Below are 20,577 nucleotides of genomic sequence, written 5' to 3' on the forward strand. Positions count from 1 at the left end.
AGCCAGTGCACACCACCTGACCTAGTAAAGCTTTACTTTTTTGTGCCCTGTCTCCTGCGGAGCCGCTATTCCCCATGGTCCTTTCAGGAACCCCAGCATCCACTACGGACTCCGAGAAATAGAATTATCGGTAAGTAAATTCTTATTTTTTTGTATTTTGACCAGGCATGTTAAGGGCCATATTCCTCCCACGGACAACAGGTGTCTCCCCGGGTGCCTGACTTAAACAAACCACCTCACCATCAGAATCCCCCTTGTCAATTTCCTGCCCAGCGCCAGCAACACCCATATCCTCATCCTGGTGTACTTCAACAGTGACATCTTCAATTTGACTATCAGGAACTGGACTGCGGGTGCTCCTTCCAGCACTTGCAGGGGGCGTGCAAATGGTGGAAGGTGCAAGCTCTTCCCGTCCAGTGTTGGGAAGGTCAGGCATCGCAACCGACACAATTGGACTCTCCTTGGGGATTTGTGATTTCGAAGAACGCACAGTTCTTTGCTGTGCTTTTGCCAGCTGAAGTCTTTTCTTTTTTTCTAGCGAGAGGATGAGTGCTTCCATCCTCATGTGAAGCTGAACCACTAGCCATGAACATAGGCCAGGGCCTCAGCCGTTCCTTGCCACTCCGTGTCGTAAATGGCATATTGGCAAGTCTACGCTTCTCCTCAGACGCTTTTAATTTTGATTTTTGAGGCATTTTACTGATCTTTTGTGTTTTGGATTTTACATGCTCTGTACTATGACATTGGGCATCGGCCTTGGCAGACGACGTTGATGGCATTTCATCGTCTCGGCCATGACTAGTGGCAGCAGCTTCAGCACGAGGTGGAAGTGGATCTTGATCTTTCCCTATTTTTTTAACCTCCACATTTTTGTTCTCCATATTTTAATGCGCACAACTAAAAGGCACCACAGGTATACAATGTAGATGGATGGATAGTATACTTAATGGATGACGAGTGACGACACAGAGGTAGGTACAGCAGTGGCCTACCGTACTGCTATATACAGTATAATGGACCTGGTGGACACTGTCAGCAGACTGCTAAACTACTAGTATAAAAAAAAAAGCCACCACAGGAATACAATGTAGATGGATGGATAGTATACTTAATGGATGATGAGTGACGACACAGAGGTAGGTACAGCAGTGGCCTACCGTACTGCTATATACAGTATAATGGACCTGGTGGACACTGTCAGCAGACTGCTAAACTACTATAATAAAAAAAAAAGCCACCACAGGTATACAATGTAGATGGATGGATAGTATACTTTATGGATGACGAGTGATGACACAGAGGTAGGTACAGCAGTGGCCTACCGTACTGCTATATACAGTATAATGGACCTGGTGGACACTGTCAGCAGACTGCTAAACTACTAGTATAAAAAAAAAGCCACCACAGGTATACAATGTAGATGGATGGATAGTATACTTAATGGATGACGAGTGATGACACAGAGGTAGGTACAGCAGTGGCCTACCGTACTGCTATATACAGTATAATGGACCTGGTGGACACTGTCAGCAGACTGCTAAACTACTAGTATAAAAAAAAAAGCCACCACAGGTATACAATGTAGATGGATGGATAGTATACTTTATGGATGACGAGCGACGACACAGAGGTAGGTACAGCAGTGGCCTACCGTACTGCTATATACAGTATAATGGACCTGGTGGACACTGTCAGCAGACTGCTAAACTACTAGTATAAAAAAAAAGCCACCGCAGGTATACAATGTAGATGGATGGATAGTATACTTAATGGATGACGAGTGACGACACAGAGGTAGGTACAGCAGTGGCCTACCGTACTGCTATATACAGTATAATGGACCTGGAGGACACTGTCAGCAGACTGCTAAACTACTAGTATAAAAAAAAGCCACCACAGGTATACAATGTAGATGGATGGATAGTATACTTTATGGATGACGAGTGACGACACAGAGGTAGGTACAGCAGTGGCCTACCATACTGCTATATACAGTATAATGGACCTGGTGGACACTGTCAGCAGACTGCTAAACTACTAGTATAAAAAAAAAAGCCACCACAGGTATACAATGTAGATGGATGGATAGTATACTTTATGGATGACGAGTGACGACACAGAGGTAGGTACAGCAGTGGCCTACCGTACTGCTATACACAGTATAATGGACCTGGTGGACACTGTCAGCAGACTGCTAAACTACTAGTATTAAAAAAAAAGCCACCACAGGTATACAATGTAGATGGATGGATAGTATACTTAATGGATGACGAGTGATGACACAGAGGTAGGTACAGCAGTGGCCTACCGTACTGCTATATACAGTATAATGGACCTGGTGGACACTGTCAGCAGACTGCTAAACTACTAGTATAAAAAAAAAAGCCACCACAGGTATACAATGTAGATGGATGGATAGTATACTTAATGGATGACGAGTGATGACACAGAGGTAGGTACAGCAGTGGCCTACCGTACTGCTATATACAGTATAATGGACCTGGTGGACACTGTCAGCAGACTGCTAAACTACTAGTATAAAAAAAAAAGCCACCACAGGTATACAATGTAGATGGATGGATAGTATACTTAATGGATGACGAGTGACGACACAGAGGTAGGTACAGCAGTGGCCTACCGTACTGCTATATACAGTATAATGGACCTGGTGGACACTGTCAGCAGACTGCTAAACTACTAGTATAAAAAAAAAGCCACCACAGGTATACAATGTAGATGGATGGATAGTATACTTTATGGATGACGAGTGACGACACAGAGGTAGGTACAGCAGTGGCCTACCGTACTGCTATATACAGTATAATGGACCTGGTGGACACTGTCAGCAGACTGCTAAACTACTAGTATAAAAAAAAAATGCCACCACAGGTATACAATGTAGATGGATGGATGGATAGTATACTTTATGGATGACGAGTGACGACACAGAGGTAGGTACAGCAGTGGCCTACCGTACTGCTATATACAGTATAATGGACCTGGTGGACACTGTCAGCAGACTGCTAAACTACTAGTATAAAAAAAAAAAGCCACCACAGGTATACAATGTAGATGGATGGATAGTATACTTAATGGATGACGAGTGACGACACAGAGGTAGGTACAGCAGTGGCCTACCGTACTGCTATATACAGTATAATGGTCCTGGTGGACACTGTCAGCAGACTGCTAAACTACTAGTATAAAAAAAAAAGCCACCACAGGTATACAATGTAGATGGATGGATAGTATACTTTATGGATGACGAGTGACGACACAGAGGTAGGTACAGCAGTGGCCTACCGTACTGCTATATACAGTATAATGGACCTGGTGGACACTGTCAGCAAACTGCTAAACTACTAGTATAAAAAAAAAAGCCACAGGAGTGTTTTTCAGGCAGACAAACGTATACTGGTGGTCACTGTCAGCAAAACTCTGCACTGTACTCCTGCTATAGCTGCTCCCCAGTCCCCACAATTAAGCAGTGTGAGCACTCAGCACAGATATATCATGCAGCACACTGAGCACAGATATGGTATGGAGCGTTTTTTTCAGGCAGAGAAGAGAACGGATAAAAAACTGGTGGTCACTATCAGCAAAACTCTGCACTGTACTCCTCCTAACAGCTGCTCCCCAATCCTCCCCACAATAGTAAAATAAACAAGCAAAGCAAAGCAATCAGATCAACTGTCTCGTATAAACGGAGAGGACGCCAGCCACGTCCTCTCCCTATCAATCTCAATGCACGTGTGAAAATGGCGGCGACGCGCGGCTGCTTATAGAATCCGAATCTCGCGAGAATCCAACAGCGGGATGATGACGTTCGGGGCGCGCTCGGGTTAGCCGAGCAAGGCGGGAGGATCCGAGTCTGCTCGGACCCGTGTAAAAAAAGGTAAAGCTCGGGTGGGTTCGGTTTCTCGGAAACCGAACCCGCTCATCACTATGTGTAATATGGGGGGTGTAATGTAATGTAATGTGCTACTGTGTGTAATATGGGTGTGTGTGTGTGTGTGTGTGTGTGTGTGTGTGTGTGTGTAATGTGCTACTGTCTGTAATATGGGGGAGTGTAAAATGTAATGTGCTACTGTGTGTAATATGGGGAGTGTAAAATGTAATGTGCTACTGTGTGTAATATGGGTGTGTGTGTGTAATATGGGTGTGTGTGTGTGTGTGTGTGTGTGTGTGTAATATGGTGTGTGTGTGTGTGTGTGTGTGTGTGTGTGTGTGTGTGTGTGTGTGTGTGTAATATGGGTGTGTGTGTGTGTGTGTGTGATGTGCCACTGTCTGTAATATGGGGGAGTGTAAAATGTAATGTGCTACTTGTGTAATATGTGTGTGTGTGTGTGTGTGTGTGTGTGTGTGTGTGTGTGTGTGTGTGTAATGTAATGTAATGTTGTACTGTGTGTAATATGGGCAGTGATCGCAAAAACGCGTTACTGCGCGTATTTTACTCCAAAAATGACAGTGAGGACCCGAAAATTAAAACCCGTTGGGTCCCTCAGGACGCACTCTGGCCAGCAGCGCTGTCCATGTCCTGTGCGAGTCTGTCAGTTTCACTTTGTCAGCAGAGAAAGGGGAGGAGACTATATGGAGAGTGTAATCTCCTGCCCTCCCCTTCTGCTTCACCGTACCCCGATCATCCCCTATCAAAGGTAAGGTATGCTTAGGCAACGGAGGGGAGTGTGGTACGGTGCATTGTCACTCACCAGCAGCAGCGCGGTGCAGGGATGGGGGAGAGCAGAGGAGTGTCACCGAGTAGCGGGGGGAGGTGCGGTGCAGGGATGGGAGTGCGGTGGACTAAAACTCACTAGCAGTCGGGAGGGGAGGTGCGGTGCAGGGATGGGGGAGTGCGAAGGAGTGTCACCGACTAGCAGGGTAGGTGCGGTGCATGGATGGGGGAGTGCTGTGGATCCGGCAGCGGGGGACGGCGTGGTGCTGTGCATTGGGGGTGGGGATTGCCAGTGCCTTTACTGGTTTAATCATTCAGCTGCTACAATGCGGGGGGCGGGGCTGACAGTTTAGGATGAAATGTGGAAACCTCCCTGTGTATATAGGGTCATGGTGTGTTTGACTGAATAACACAGAACACAAATGTATAAACCCATGGCAACCCTAAGGACTCTGGGATGAAGAGGCTGTTGCCAGATTACACACAGCATTCTGGCTGTTCTAGCAGCACTGGATAGAGCCCGTCGCTGCCACTATCAATGTCAGGTCTGAGGATGGTGGGCTATAACTACAGCAGGTGAGGGGGCTCATCAGTACACAGAAAAATCATCTTGCGTGCCACAGTTGGGGAAGGGGGTGGGGGTGGGGGGAGATTTAATGGGTAGACAATCCGCCTCTGCAGAATACTAACTGCGGAGTAAGCAGCATGCTGGAGTCATGCCCACAGAAGATGCCAGCAGTAGATGGCGGGACAGGAGGCGGCTGAGGGTGGCATGGGCAGGAATAGGACAAGAGAACCCTGGAGAAGAGTAGGGGGCAGTTTCTGCAGGACATAGCCTGTCCCCTTCATTTCCTGTTCCCACAATGCTGCAATCATTCCCCTGTAACCTGCCGCACTTCCCCGAAATTAAATGTTATCAGACTGCCAATCCAATGCCGGCCTGCATCCTGTGCCACAGGACCTGCTCGCTCACATGCAGAACAGGTCCTACACATTAGCAAAGTACTAAAATCAGTACTTTGCACTGATGGTCTCAGGTGCGACCGCACATGACTGACCCTCTATATTATAATCTGCTCCTCATGTTCTGAGGACTAGGCTTGACCGCTTCTTACCCTCCACCTTGTCACCCCCAATTTAAATTTGTTCTCCTCTTCCACACTACCCTGCCTGCACCCTCATTCTACCCTGTTTGAGTTCCATAGGACAGAGGAGCTGAGAAGGTATCTGGAGGGATGTTGCTAATGTTAATGTGTAGTGTACTGTAGTAAATTAGTGCAGCGTATAGGGAGGGAGATATAGTGATGTAGTGCAGCGCATGGGGGGGGGGATGTAGTTCAGCATATGGGGGGATGTAGTGTATGTGGTGCGGCATATAGGGGGATGTATTAAGTAATGTAGTGTAGTGATGTACGGCAGGGTATAGGAGGGGTGTAGTGCAAAAATGGAGTGTAGTGATGTAGTGCAAGGTATATATAGGGTGATGTAACGTAGTACAGCAAAGTAGTATAGCATATTATAAGGGGACTATAGTGCAGGGATGTAGTTTGTAAGGGGGGGGGGGGGGGGATGTAGTGCCGCAATGTGTAGTGGGAAACGTGCTACCGTGGAGGGAGCACAGCCAAGGGCACTCAGTGCATGAACGTACTGTCTTGCTAATCTTTAGCATATGTGGGGGGAGGCGTATGAGTGGGGGACCCAAAGCATATTTTTTAACCTGGGTCCACCCTTCACTAGTTCCACCACTGTTTATATGTGCAATGTCTGAGGGCATGTGGGGGATCTGATGGGAATTTTAGGGGTATGTAGAATGATCTAATTCCATGTAAGGGGGTCTGAGGGACTTTAAAGGACACATATAGAGGTTTAAGTGTATTTAAAGGGTATGCTTAGAGGTCTGATGCCCATTTAATAGATTTAGTTTCAATAAAATATGATGTGACACAAAAATAATGAAGTGGGACTCCAAAATTTATAAATGATGGGTCCCTGAGACCCACATAATTTCTGTCCCAGCGCGATCACTGATGGGGTGTGTGTGTAATGCAATGTTCTACTGTGAGTAATATGGGTGTGTGTGTAATATGGGGGTGTAAAATGTAATATGTTACTGTGTGTAATAGGGGTGTGTGTAATGTAATGTTGTACTGTGTGTAATTTGGGGGGTGTAATGTAATGTGCTACTGTGTGTAATATGTGGGGGGGGGGGGTGTAATGTGCTACTGTGTGTAGTATGGGGGTGTGTGTAATGTAATGTGCTACTGTATGTAATATGGGGCTGGTGTAATGTAATGTAATGCGCTACTGTGTGTAGTATGGGGGTGTGTGTAATGTAATGTGCTACTGTATGTAATATGGGGCTGGTGTAATGTAATGTAATGCGCTACTGTGTGTAATATGGGGCTGGTGTAATGTAATGTGCTACTGTGTGTGATATGGGGGGGGTGTAATGTAATGTGTGTAAGAGGCTACCTGGTGTAATGTGTGTGTGAGAGGCTACCTGACGTAGGCTACCTGGCGTAATGTGTGTAAGAGGCTACCTGGTGTAATGTGTGTGTAAGAGGTTACCTGGCGTAGGCTACCTGGTGTAATGTGTGTAAGAGGCTACCTGGCGTATTGTGTGTAAGAGGCTACCTGGCGTAGGCTACCTGGTGTAATGTGTATAAGGGGTACTACTGTGTGGTGTAATGTGGCAAAAGTACAATACTGTGCAGGGTAATGTAATGTGAATTATGTGGTCATGCCCCTTTCCCATGAAGCCACGCCCATATATTTTTGATGCACGCCTTCGGCGCGCAGTCCCTGTGTAGCATGTGGGGGGGGGGGGGGGGGACACCAATTTTTTTTCCCGGCACAGGGCACCAAAATGTCTAGCTACGGCTCTGGCTGTGTGTATAATGTAGTAGATTACGGTGCTGTGTGTACTGGGTGTGATGTGTGTGTGTGTGTATATATATATATATATATATATATATATTATAATATATTTAAAATCACACAATCGCACACCAATGTATATACTGTAGGTTCTCTATTTGTCAGTCTCCTCACAAGTGTACAGTACACACTGTCTTAATATATAGTGTACCTATATTATTACGCTTTTTTCCCCTGCTTTTAGTACTATAGTTTTCATCAGGACACACCCCTGAGTGGCAATAAATACCCTCATAGGTGGACCTAGACATGCATGGCCCGATACCCCCCTCCATGCCCCTCCACCAACGGAAAGCGCTGCGTATTCTACTGCCACCTGAAATCTCCCTGAAAGTGGTTTTCAAAAGTAGGCAAGTATGGAGTTAGGTGTGGGAGGGGTGTGTCCTAGCTCAGAGCTACATTGCAGTGTGAGAAGAAAGTTGCCCAGCATGTGTGGGCTACATGCAGAAGCAGGCAGCAACTGAGCTACTGGGTAACATCATGCTGCACTGCAGGGGGGCACATGTAACATGTGCAGAGAGTTAGGTGTGGGAGGGGTGTGTCCTAGCTCAGAGCTACATTGCAGTGTGAGAAGAAAGTTGCCCAGCATGTGTGGGTTACATGCAGAAGCAGGCAGTAACTGAGCTCCTGGGTAACATCATGCTGCACTGCAGGGGGGAACATGTAACATGTGCAGAGAGTTAGGTGTGATAGAGGCGTGTCCTAGCTCAGTGCTACATTGCAGTGCGAGAATAAAGCTGTCCAGCATGTGTGGACTACATGCAGAAGCAGCCAGTAACTGAGCTCCTAGGTAACACCATGCTGCACTGCAGGGGGGAACATGTAACACGTGCAGAGAGTTAGGTGTGGGAGGGGTGTGTCCTAGCTCAGAGCTACATTGCAGTGTGAGAAGAAAGTTGCCCAGCATGTGTGGCTTACATGCAGAAGCAGCCAGTAACTGAGCTCCTGGGTAACATCATGCTGCACTGCAGGGGGGCACATGTAACATGTGCAGAGAGTTAGGTGTGGGAGGGGTGTGTCCTAGCTCAGAGCTACATTGCAGTGTGAGAAGAAAGTTGCCCAGCATGTGTGGCTTACATGCAGAAGCAGCCAGTAACTGAGCTCCTGGGTAACATCATGCTGCACTGCAGGGGGGCACATGTAACATGTGCAGAGAGTTAGGTGTGGGAAGGGCATGTCCTAGGTCAGATCTACATTGCAGTGTGAGAATAAAGCTGCCCAGCATGTGTGGACTACATGCAGAAGCAGCCAGTAACTGAGCACCTGGGTAACACCATGCTGCACTGCAGGGGGGCACATGTAATGTGCAGAGAGTTTGGTGTGAGAGTGTTGTAGCTCAGAGCTACATTGCAGTGTGAGAATTACATATATTGGTGTACTGATCAGTGATTACATATATCAGTGATTACATATATCGGTGTATTGATCAGTGATTACATATATCAGTGTACAGATCAGTGATTATATATATCGGTGTAGTGATCAGTGATTACATATATCGGTGTACAGATCAGTGATTACATATATCGGTGTAGTGATCAGTGATTACATATATCGGTGTAGTGATCAGTGATTACATATATCGGTGTACTGATCAGTGATCACATATATCGGTGTACTGATCAGTGATTACATATATCGGTGTAGTGATCAGTGATTACATATATCGGTGTACAGATCAGTGATTACATATATCGGTGTAGTGATCAGTGATCACATATATCGGTGTACTGATAAGTGATCACATATATCGGTGTACTGATCAGTGATTACATATATCGGTGTAGTGATCAGTGATTACATATATCGGTGTACTGATCAGTGATCACATATATCGGTGTAGTGATCAGTGATGACATATATCGGTGTAGTGATCAGTGATGACATATATCGGTGTACTGATCAGTGATTACATATATCGGTGTAGTGATCAGTGATTACATATACCGGTGTACAGATCAGTGATTACATATATCGGTGTAGTGATCAGTGATTACATATATCGGTGTACAGATCAGTGATTACATATATCGGTGTATAGATCAGTGATTACATATACCGGTGTACAGATCAGTGATTACATATATCGGTGTATAGATCAGTGATTACATATATCGGTGTACAGATCAGTGATTACATATATCGGTGTAGTGATCAGTGATTACATATATCGGTGTAGTGATCAGTGATTACATATATCGGTGTATAGATCAGTGATTACATATATCGGTGTAGTGATCAGTGATTACATATATCGGTGTATAGATCAGTGATTACATATATCGGTGTAGTGATCAGTGATGACATATATCGGTGTATAGATCAGTGATTACATATATCGGTGTACAGATCAGTGATTGCATATATCGGTGTAGTGATCAGTGAATACATATATCGGTGTACAGCTCAGTGATTACATATATCGGTGTACAGATCAGTGATTACATATATCGGTGTAGTGATCAGTGATTACATATATCGGTGTATAGATCAGTGATTACATATATCGGTGTACAGATCAGTGATTACATATATCGGTGTACAGATCAGTGATTACATATATCGGTGTAGTGATCAGTGATTACATATATCGGTGTATAGATCAGTGATTACATATATCGGTGTATAGATCAGTGATTACATATATCAGTGTACAGATCAGTGATTACATATATCGGTGTAGTGATCAGTGATTACATATATCGGTGTATAGATCAGTGATTACATATATCGGTGTAGTGATCAGTGATAACATATATCGGTGTATAGATCAGTGATTACATATATCGGTGTACAGATCAGTGATTGCATATATCGGTGTACAGATCAGTGATTACATATATCGGTGTAGTGATCAGTGATTACATATATCGGTGTATAGATCAGTGATTACATATATCGGTGTATAGATCAGTGATTACATATATCAGTGTACAGATCAGTGATTACATATATCGGTGTAGTGATCAGTGATTACATATATCGGTGTACAGATTAGTGATTACATATATCGGTGTAGTGATCAGTGATTACATATATCGGTGTACAGATCAGTGATTACAGATATCGGTGTAGTGATCAGTGATTACATATATCGGTGTATAGATCAGTGATTACATATATCGGTGTAGTGATCAGTGATTACATATATCGGTGTACAGATCAGTGATTACATATATCGGTGTACAGATCAGTGATTACATATACCGGTGTACAGATCAGTGATTACATATATCGGTGTACAGATCAGTGATTACATATATCGGTGTAATGATCAATGATGACATATATCGGTGTAGTGATCAGTGATTACATATACCGGTGTACAGATCAGTGATTACATATATCGGTGTACAGATCAGTGATTACATATATCGGTGTAGTGATCAGTGATTACATATATCGGTGTACAGATCAGTGATTACATATATCGGTGTACAGATCAGTGATTACATATATCGGTGTAGTGATCAGTGATTACATATATCGGTGTAGTGATCAGTGATTACATATATCGGTGTACAGATCAGTGATCACATATATCGGTGTACAGATCAGTGATTACATATATCGGTGTACAGATCAGTGATGACATATATCGGTGAATAGATCAGTGATTACATATATCGGTGTAGTGATCAGTGATTACATATATCGGTGTATAGATCAGTGATTACATATATCGGTGTAGTGATCAGTGATTACATATATCGGTGTAGTGATCAGTGATTACATATATTGGTGTAGTGATCAGTGATTACATATATCGGTGTACAGATCAGTGATTACATATATCGGTGTAGTGATCAGTGATTACATATATCGGTGTAGTGATCAGTGATTACATATATCGGTGTACAGATCAGTGATTACATATATCGGTGTACTAATCAGTGATTACATATATCGGTGTACAGATCAGTGATTACATATATCGGTGTACAGATCAGTGATTACATATATCGGTGTACAGATCAGTGATTACATATATCGGTGTAGTGATCAGTGATTACATATATCGGTGTACAGATCAGTGATTACATATATCGGTGTACTAATCAGTGATTACATATATCGGTGTAGTGATCAGTGAATACATATATCGGTGTACAGATCAGTGATTACATATATCGGTGTACAGATCAGTGAATACATATATCGGTGTACAGATCAGTGATTACATATATCGGTGTACAGATCAGTGATTACATATATCGGTGTAGTGATCAGTGATTACATATATCGGTGTAGTGATCAGTGATTACATATATCGGTGTAGTGATCAGTGATTACATATATAGGTGTAGTGATCAGTGATTACATATATCGGTGTACAGATCAGTGATTACATATATCGGTGTAGTGATCAGTGATTACATATACCGGTGTACAGATCAGTGATTACATATATCGGTGTACTGATCAGTGATTACATATATCGGTGTACAGATCAGTGATTACATATATCGGTGAATAGATCAGTGATTACATATATCGGTGTACTGATCAGTGATTACATATATCGGTGTACTGATCAGTGATTACATATATCGGTGTAGTGATCAGTGATTACATATATCGGTGTACAGATCAGTGATTACATATATCGGTGTAGTGATCAGTGATTACATATACCGGTGTACAGATCAGTGATTACATATATCGGTGTACAGATCAGTGATTACATATATCGGTGTACAGATCAGTGATTACATATATCGGTGTACAGATCAGTGATTACATATATCGGTGTACAGATCAGTGATTACATATATCGGTGTACAGATCAGTGATTACATATACCGGTGTACTGATCAGTGATTACATATATCAGTGTAGTGATCAGTGATTACATATACCGGTGTACAGATCAGTGATTACAGATATCGGTGTAGTGATCAGTGATTACATATATCGGTGTACAGATCAGTGATTACATATATCGGTGTACAGATCAGTGATTACATATATCGGTGTACAGATCAGTGATTACATATATCGGTGTATAGATCAGTGATTACATATATCGGTGTACAGATCAGTGATTACATATATCGGTGAATAGATCAGTGATTACATATATCGGTGTACTGATCAGTGATTACATATATCGGTGTACAGATCAGTGATTACATATATCGGTGTACAGATCAGTGATTACATATATCGGTGTAACGATCAATGATGACATATATCGGTGTAGTGATCAGTGATTACATATACCGGTGTACAGATCAGTGATTACATATATCGGTGTACAGATCAGTGATTACATATATCGGTGTACAGATCAGTGATTACATATATCGGTGTACAGATCAGTGATTACATATATCGGTGTAGTGATCAGTGATTACATATATCGGTGTACAGATCAGTGATTACATATATCGGTGTAGTGATCAGTGATTACATATATCGGTGTAGTGATCAGTGATTACATATATCGGTGTACAGATCAGTGATTACATATATCGGTGTACAGATCAGTGATTACATATATCGGTGTAGTGATCAGTGATTACATATATCGGTGTACTAATCAGTGATTACATATATCGGTGTAGTGATCAGTGATTACATATATCGGTGTACAGATCAGTGATTACATATATCGGTGTACAGATCAGTGATTACATATATCGGTGTAGTGATCAGTGATTACATATATCGGTGTACAGATCAGTGATTACATATATCGGTGTAGTGATCAGTGATTACATATATCGGTGTAGTGATCAGTGATTACATATATCGGTGTACAGATCAGTGATTACATATATCGGTGTACAGATCAGTGATTACATATATCGGTGTAGTGATCAGTGATTACATATATCGGTGTACAGATCAGTGATTACATATATCGGTGTAGTGATCAGTGATTACATATATCGGTGTACAGATCAGTGATTACATATATCGGTGTACTAATCAGTGATTACATATATCGGTGTAGTGATCAGTGATTACATATATCGGTGTACAGATCAGTGATTACATATATCGGTGTACAGATCAGTGATGACATATATCGGTGTAGTGATCAGTGATTACATATATTGGTGTAGTGATCAGTGATTACATATATCGGTGTAGTGATCAGTGATTACATATATCGGTGTAGTGATCAGTGATTACATATATCGGTGTACAGATCAGTGATGACATATATCGGTGTAGTGATCAGTGATTACATATATTGGTGTAGTGATCAGTGATTACATATATCGGTGTAGTGATCAGTGATTACATATATCGGTGTACAGATCAGTGATTACATATATCGGTGTAGTGATCAGTGATTACATATACCGGTGTACAGATCAGTGATTACATATATCGGTGTACAGATCAGTGATTACATATATCGGTGTACAGATCAGTGATTACATATATCGGTGAATAGATCAGTGATTACATATATCGGTGTACTGATCAGTGATTACATATATCGGTGTACTGATCAGTGATTACATATATCGGTGTAGTGATCAGTTATTACATATATCGGTGTACAGATCAGTGATTACATATATCGGTGTACTGATCAGTGATTACATATATCGGTGTAGTGATCAGTGATTACATATATCGGTGTAGTGATCAGTGATTACATATATCGGTGTACAGATCAGTGATTACATATATCGGTGTACAGATCAGTGATTACATATATCGGTGTAGTGATCAGTGATTACATATACCGGTGTACAGATCAGTGATTACATATATCGGTGTACAGATCAGTGATTACATATATCGGTGTACAGATCAGTGATTACATATATCGGTGTAGTGATCAGTGATTACATATATCGGTGTACAGATCAGTGATTACATATATCGGTGTAGTGATCAGTGATTACATATATCGGTGTACAGATCATTGATTACATATATCGGTGTAGTGATCAGTGATTACATATATCGGTGTATAGATCAGTGATTACATATATCGGTGTAGTGATCAGTGATTACATATATCGGTGTATAGATCAGTGATTACATATATCGGTGTAGTGATCAGTGATTACATATATCGGTGTACAGATCAGTGATTACATATATCGGTGTACTAATCAGTGATTACATATATCGGTGTAGTGATCAGTGATTACATATATCGGTGTACAGATCAGTGATTACATATATCGGTGTACAGATCAGTGATGACATATATCGGTGTAGTGATCAGTGATTACATATATTGGTGTAGTGATCAGTGATTACATATATCGGTGTAGTGATCAGTGATTACATATATCGGTGTAGTGATCAGTGATTACATATATCGGTGTATAGATCAGTGATTACATATATCGGTGTAGTGATCAGTGATTACATATATCGGTGTACAGATCAGTGATTACATATATCGGTGTAGTGATCAGTGATTACATATATCGGTGTATAGATCAGTGATTACATATATCGGTGTACAGATCAGTGATTACATATATCGGTGTACAGATCAGTGATTACATATATCGGTGTAGTGATCAGTGATTACATATATCGGTGTATAGATCAGTGATTACATATATCGGTGTATAGATCAGTGATTACATATATCGGTGTATAGATCAGTGATTACATATATCAGTGTACAGATCAGTGATTACATATATCGGTGTAGTGATCAGTGATTACATATATCGGTGTACAGATTAGTGATTACATATATCGGTGTAGTGATCAGTGATTACATATATCGGTGTACAGATCAGTGATTACAGATATCGGTGTACAGATCAGTGATTACATATATTGATGTACAGATCAGTGATTACAGATATCGGTGTAGTGATCAGTGATTACAGATATCGGTGTAGTGATCAGTGATTACATATATCGGTGTACAGATCAGTGATTACATATACCGGTGTACAGATCAGTGATTACATATATCGGTGTACAGATCAGTGATTACATATATCGGTGTAACGATCAATGATGACATATATCGGTGTAGTGATCAGTGATTACATATACCGGTGTACAGATCAGTGATTACATATATCGGTGTACAGATCAGTGATTACATATATCGATGTAATGATCAATGATGACATATATCGGTGTAGTGATCAGTGATTACATATATCGGTGTAGTGATCAGTGATTACATATATCGGTGTAGTGATCAGTGATTACATATATCGGTGTACAGATCAGTGATTACATATATCGGTGTAGTGATCAGTGATTACATATATCGGTGTAGTGATCAGTGATTACATATATCAGTGTACTAATCAGTGATTACATATATCGGTGTAAGATCAGTGATTACATATATCGGTGTACAGATCAGTGATTACATATATCGGTGTAGTGATCAGTGATTACATATATCGGTGTAGTGATCAGTGATTACATATATAGGTGTAGTGATCAGTGATTACATATATCGGTGTACAGATCAGTGATTACATATATCGGTGTAGTGATCAGTGATTACATATATCGGTGTACAGATCAGTGATTACATATATCGGTGTAGAGATCAGTGATTACATATATCGGTGTAGTGATCAGTGATTACATATATAGGTGTACAGATCAGTGATTACATATATCGGTGTACAGATCAGTGATTACATATACCGGTGTACAGATCAGTGATTACATATATCGGTGTAGTGATCAGTGATTACATATATCGGTGTAGTGATCAGTGATTACATATATCGGTGTAGTGATCAGTGATTACATATATCGGTGTACTAATCAGTGATTACATATATCGGTGTACAGATCAGTGATTACATATATCGGTGTACAGATCAGTGATTACATATATCGGTGTAGTGATCAGTGATTACATATATCGGTGTAGTGATCAGTGATTACATATATAGGTGTAGTGATCAGTGATTACATATATCGGTGTACAGATCAGTGATTACATATATCGGTGTAGTGATCAGTGATTACATATATCGGTGTACAGATCAGTGATTACATATATCGGTGAATAGATCAGTGATTACATATATCGGTGTACTGATCAGTGATTACATATATCGGTGTACTGATCAGTGATTACATATATCGGTGTAGTGATCAGTGATTACATATATCGGTGTACTGATCAGTGATTACATATATCGGTGTAGTGATCAGTGATTACATATATCGGTGTACAGATCAGTGATTACATATATCGGTGTACTGATCAGTGATTACATATACCGGTGTACAGATCAGTGATTACATATATCGGTGTAGTGATCAGTGATTACATATACCGGTGTACAGATCAGTGATTACATATATCGGTGTACTGATCAGTGATTACATATATCGGTGTACTGATCAGTGATTACATATATCGGTGTAGTGATCAGTGATTACATATACCGGTGTACAGATCAGTGATTACATATATCGGTGTAGTGATCAGTGATTACATATATCGGTGTACAGATCAGTGATTACATATATCGGTGTACAGATCAGTGATTACATATATCGGTGTAGTGATCAGTGATTACATATATCGGTGTAGTGATCAGTGATTACATATATCGGTATACAGATCAGTGATCACATATATCGGTGTACAGATCAGTGATTACATATATCGGTGTACAGATCAGTGATTACATATATCGGTGTAGTGATCAGTGATTACATATATCGGTGTAGTGATCAGTGATTACATATATCGGTGTACAGATCAGTGATTACATATATCGGTGTACTAATCAGTGATTACATATATCGGTGTACAGATCAGTGATTACATATATCGGTGTACAGATCAGTGATTACATATATCGGTGTAGTGATCAGTGATTACATATATCGGTGTACAGATCAGTGATTACATATATCGGTGTAGTGATCAGTGATTACATATATCGGTGTAGTGATCAGTGATTACATTCGGTGTAGTGATCAGTGATTACATATATCGGTGTAGTGATCAGTGATTACATATATCGGTGTACAGATCAGTGATTACATATATCGGTGTAGTGATCAGTGATTACATATATCGGTGTAGTGATCAGTGATTACATATATCGGTGTACAGATCAGTGATTACATATATCGGTGTACAGATCAGTGATTACATATATCGGTGTAGTGATCAGTGATTACATATATCGGTGTAGTGATCAGTGATTACATATATCGGTGTAGTGATCAGTGATTACATATATCGGTGTAGTGATCAGTGATTACATATACCGGTGTACAGATCAGTGATTACATATATCGGTGTACAGAACAGTGATTACATATATCGGTGTACAGATCAGTGATTACATATATCAGTGTACAGATCAGTGATTACATATATCGGTGAATAGATCAGTGATTACATATATCGGTGTACTGATCAGTGATTACATATATCGGTGTACTGATCAGTGATTACATATATCGGTGTAGTGATCAGTGATTACATATATCGGTGTACAGATCAGTGATTACATATATCGGTGTACTGATCAGTGATTACATATATCGGTGTACTGATCAGTGATTACATATATCGGTGTAGTGATCAGTGATTACATATATCGGTGTACTGATCAGTGATTACATATATCGGTGTAGTGATCAGTGATTACATATATCGGTGTACAGATCAGTGATTACATATATCGGTGTACTGATCAGTGATTACATATACCGGTGTACAGATCAGTGATTACATATATCGGTGTAGTGATCAGTGATTACATATACCGGTGTACAGATCAGTGATTACATATATCGGTGTACTGATCAGTGATTACATATATCGGTGTACTGATCAGTGATTACATATATCGGTGTAGTGATCAGTGATTACATATACCGGTGTACAGATCAGTGATTACATATATCGGTGTAGTGATCAGTGATTACATATATCGGTGTACAGATCAGTGATTACATATATCGGTGTACAGATCAGTGATTACATATATCGGTGTAGTGATCAGTGATTACATATATCGGTGTAGTGATCAGTGATTACATATATCGGTATACAGATCAGTGATCACATATATCGGTGTACAGATCAGTGATTACATATATCGGTGTACAGATCAGTGATTACATATATCGGTGTAGTGATCAGTGATTACATATATCGGTGTAGTGATCAGTGATTACATATATCGGTGTACAGATCAGTGATTACATATATCGGTGTACTAATCAGTGATTACATATATCGGTGTACAGATCAGTGATTACATATATCGGTGTACAGATCAGTGATTACATATATCGGTGTAGTGATCAGTGATTACATATATCGGTGTACAGATCAGTGATTACATATATCGGTGTAGTGATCAGTGATTACATATATCGGTGTAGTGATCAGTGATTACATTCGGTGTAGTGATCAGTGATTACATATATCGGTGTAGTGATCAGTGATTACATATATCGGTGTACAGATCAGTGATTACATATATCGGTGTAGTGATCAGTGATTACATATATCGGTGTAGTGATCAGTGATTACATATATCGGTGTACAGATCAGTGATTACATATATCGGTGTACAGATCAGTGATTACATATATCGGTGTAGTGATCAGTGATTACATATATCGGTGTAGTGATCAGTGATTACATATATCGGTGTAGTGATCAGTGATTACATATATCGGTGTAGTGATCAGTGATTACATATACCGGTGTACAGATCAGTGATTACATATATCGGTGTACAGAACAGTGATTACATATATCGGTGTACAGATCAGTGATTACATATATCAGTGTACAGATCAGTGATTACATATATCGGTGAATAGATCAGTGATTACATATATCGGTGTACTGATCAGTGATTACATATATCGGTGTACTGATCAGTGATTACATATATCGGTGTAGTGATCAGTGATTACATATATCGGTGTACAGATCAGTGATTACATATATCGGTGTAGTGATCAGTGATTACATATACCGGTGTACAGATCAGTGATTACATATATCGGTGTACTGATCAGTGATTACATATATCGGTGTAGTGATCAGTGATTACATATATCGGTGTAGTGATCAGTGATTACATATATCGATGTACAGATCAGTGATTACATATATCGGTGTACAGATCAGTGATTACATATATCGGTGTAGTGATCAGTGATTACATATACCGGTGTACAGATCAGTGATTACATATATCGGTGTACAGATCAGTGATTACATATATCGGTGTACAGATCAGTGATTACATATATCGGTGTAGTGATCAGTGATTACATATATCGGTGTACAGATCAGTGATTACATATATCGGTGTAGTGATCAGTGATTACATATATCGGTGTACAGATCAGTGATTACATATATCAGTGTATTGATCAGTATATTCGGGTCTCCTGTCAGCAGAGTACAGAGCCGCTTTTGGTGCTGAATGAATGAACCATCCTGCAGCAGAGCCATTGCCTCTGCCAGACTATGGTCTCCTCAGGCTCTGGGACTTGTAGTTTTCTCCGTGCTCAGTCACCAGCGTAACACCCGCGCTGACAGAGAATGGACTACAATAACCACAATGCTTTACGGAGGCGAGCGCAAGTCACTGTACAGGGGCATCTTGGGAGGTGTAGTCTGACCGGGGCTCTCTGCTTAGTTCAGGAGGCCGCAGCCTGGTGATTGGAGAACTACATTTCCCAGAGGCCTCCGGGCGCCGTGTCTCGCAGCTCGTCTGATGCTGATGCTCAGCTCGCAAGGGGCTGGCTGAGGGGGTCTCCGCTCATCGTACGGGGGAGCCTGGAGGCTGCAGGGGGAGGACACGGCGGAGGCCTCCGGGAAGGAAGGGACAAAGGCGTCTTCCAGGTACCGGCCTGGGCATGATGTACCGGGATAATGGGGATGGGAGGGCTGGTGTCTGCGGCTGTGTCATTGCCGGGCTGTATCCCTTCCTCCCCATATATCATTATACCTCTCCCGACTGCTGCTCCCTCCTGGGGGCTCCATTCCTCCCCATATA

At 41.2% G+C, this 20,577-nt stretch overlaps 1 protein-coding gene across 3 annotated transcripts in view; it reads left to right on the forward strand.

Moving 5' to 3' along the window:
• Positions 1-20,577, forward strand: part of ST3GAL2 (ST3 beta-galactoside alpha-2,3-sialyltransferase 2) — a 74,404-nt gene that overhangs the window by 12,093 nt on the left and 41,734 nt on the right. Inside the window, exon 1 of one of the 3 annotated variants that reach the window (XM_063945873.1) lies at positions 20,214-20,423. The exons of the other annotated variants lie outside the window; for them this stretch is intronic. The gene's annotated coding sequence lies outside the window, so the exon portion shown is untranslated. Of the gene's footprint in view, positions 1-20,213; positions 20,424-20,577 lie in introns of those variants that run through there. 3 annotated transcript variants of the gene reach the window in all.

The sequence above is a fragment of the Pseudophryne corroboree genome, chromosome 11 (genome assembly GCF_028390025.1).
Source record: "Pseudophryne corroboree isolate aPseCor3 chromosome 11, aPseCor3.hap2, whole genome shotgun sequence".
NCBI lineage: Eukaryota > Metazoa > Chordata > Amphibia > Anura > Myobatrachidae > Pseudophryne > Pseudophryne corroboree.